We start from the raw sequence: 2862 nt of genomic DNA, 5'->3' as shown, positions 1-2862 counted from the left end.
TAAGTACAACAGGATGAAACACTGCCTGGTCCTGCACCATCCTCCAAATTTTTGTTACAATTGAGGCCCTTGCTGCTGGCACTGTACCAATTCATCTCTTATTTAATGATCCTTCACTTTACCAAGCATGATATCCTTTTCCAAGGACTCCTGATATCATGCCCGAAGTATGAGAGACAAAGGCTTGCCACCCTTGTCTCCAAGGAGCATTTTGTCTGCACTTCTTCCAACAACACAGATTTGTTTGTTCTTCTATCAATCCATGATACTTTTAATGTTCTTCTCCAAAACCATAACTCAAATGCATCAATTCTTGTCTGGTCTTCCCTACTCATTGTCCAACTTTTACATGCATGTGACACTATTGAAATCACCATGGCTTTAGTCAGGCACCTTAGTCCTCAAACTGTTATCTTTGCTTTAAAGAGGTCTTTTGCAGCAGATTTGCCTATGGCAACACATCTTTTGATTTCCTGACTGCTGATTCCATAAGTGTTGACTGTGGATTCAACCAAAATAAAGTCAATAAAATTGTCCTCCATTTCAGTAGTCCAGTGTGAGGATTTTTGTTTTCTTTACCTTGAAGTACAGTCCATATTACAGTCTTTGATCTTCATCAGTAAGCATTTCAAGTCCTTTTCACTGCAAGCAAGCAATGTTGTATCTTCTGTGTATTGCAGGTTGTTAATGAGTATTCCTCCAATCCTGATGCCATGTTCTACTTCATATATTCAAGCTTCTCCAATTATTTGCTCAGAATACAGAATGGCTGGTGGGTTTGAATCATTGACTTTGTGGTTAGCAGTCCAGTGCTTATCCTACCACGCCACACAAGGATTACTGTTTTACCTATAGAATCCTTCAGTATTTCAAGTTGAGGCTTGAGTTAATTATTCTCCTTCACTTTTTTCACCCTGATTAATGCTGAACGTGTTCTTCCCTTTTGGTTTTCTAATTACAGGTCTTTGCACATTTCATTATAATACTTTGTCTTCTTGAGCTGCCCTTTGCAAATTTCTGTTCAGCTCTTTTACTTTCTCATTTCTTTCATTTGCTTAAGTATCTCTACACTCAAGAGCAAGTTTCAGTGTCTCATTCTGACATCCATTTTGGTCTTTTCTTTATTTCCTGTCTTTTTTAATGGCCTTTTGCTTTCTTCCTGTATAATGTTCTTGATGTTATCCCACAACTCTTCTGGTGTTATTAATGCTTTCAAACAAGCAAGGTTGTATCATCTGTATATCACAGGTTGTTAATGAGTCTTCCTCCAATCCTGATGCCATGTTCTTCTCCATATAATACAGTTTCTCAGGTTATTTGCTCAACATATAGACTGAATAAGTATGATGAAAGGATACAACCTTGATGCACACCTTTCCTGATCTTAAACCATTTAGTATCCCCTTGTTCTGTTTGAACCACTGCCTCTTGATCTATGTATAGGTTCCTCATGAATACAATAAAGTGTTCTGGAATACCCATTCTTCACAATGTTATCCACAATTTGTTATGATCTATAGAGTCAAAAGTGTTTGCATAGCCAATAAAGCACAAGTCTATATCTTTCTAGTATTCCCTGCTTTCAGCAAGGATCCATCTGATACAGCAATGATATCCTTAGTTCCATGTCCTCTTCTGAATCCAGCTTGAATTTCTGGCAGCTCCCTGTTGATGTATGTACTGCTGGAACCATTTTTTCATTAGAAACCTGTATGTGGTAATTTACCTTTGCTACAAACACACCTATGAATGTGGTGGAGCACACAGGGGACAAAATCATGAAAACTTCTTGGACATTACCAAACATCTTGTGACAACTAGTTGCTGGGATTAGAGTGCCAGGACCATAGTCTTAGAGATATCATGGTCAACTGCCATAACACAGTCCACAAAGGCAATGTTCTACATTCTCCTTTGGTGAATAGTGACTAGGATCTTAAAAAACTATGAACAGCCATCTAAAGTGTAACTGTGAGTCACTCCAGTGCTGAAGAAAGAAGTGATGAAAACTGAAGATGCTTGAAATCAATTAGTACAATAGACTCATGGACTCCTAGTGTGGTGCTGTGGGTTAATGTGCTGGACTGCAGGACATGTTTGAATCAAATGGTCAGCAGTTCAAATTCACCATCTGCTCCTTGGGAACTTTCTACAGGGTTGCTATTGATTGGAACCAACTCAAGAGCACTTAAAAACAACAAACAGACTAATGGAACACATGAACATCAGTTTCCATGACCCAGAGAGACCAGAAAAACTAGATGGTGCCCAGATACCACTATAAACTGCTCCAAAAGGGATCACATTAAAAGGACCCCAGTAGAATGGGAAACAAGGTGGAACACAACTCAAAATTATAATAAGGTCTGGGCTTGCTGCTCAGAAAAAGACTGGAGGAAACTGAAACTAGAATGGAACTCACCTTTATGGCCTAATTTTCAACCCAGTAGTAGATAGGTATATAGGGGAGACAACAACACTGGTGAGCTAGTCTCAACATCTAATGGTCAACTATTCAAGATCAAAAGGGGTTAAAGATGTCACCAATGCCCAACTTTCCCAAACTGCTGTACCACTACATCTTCTTTAACATAGACTCCTTTCCCCTCCCCTCAGTATTCTCTCTCCTTTATTTACACACACAGCACACACGTTTTTTTACAGAGACTTAACCCAAACCAGTCATGAGACCATATCTGAAAGCAGTGTCCATAAGGCTGTTTCTTCATGTCTGATGCTGGAGGTTAAAGACCAGAGGACAGGCAAGGGAGGTGGATGTAAGGCAGGGGCATCGAGAACAAGCTGGAATCCCATGAGGATGGACTAAAACTCATGCTGTTTCTCATTGCTTCTGAACTTAAT

This window comes from Chrysochloris asiatica, unplaced genomic scaffold (assembly GCF_000296735.1).
Source record: "Chrysochloris asiatica unplaced genomic scaffold, ChrAsi1.0 scaffold00083, whole genome shotgun sequence".
NCBI lineage: Eukaryota > Metazoa > Chordata > Mammalia > Afrosoricida > Chrysochloridae > Chrysochloris > Chrysochloris asiatica.
The sequence above is the reverse complement of the archived record's forward strand: the minus strand, read 5'-3'. Positions refer to the sequence as shown.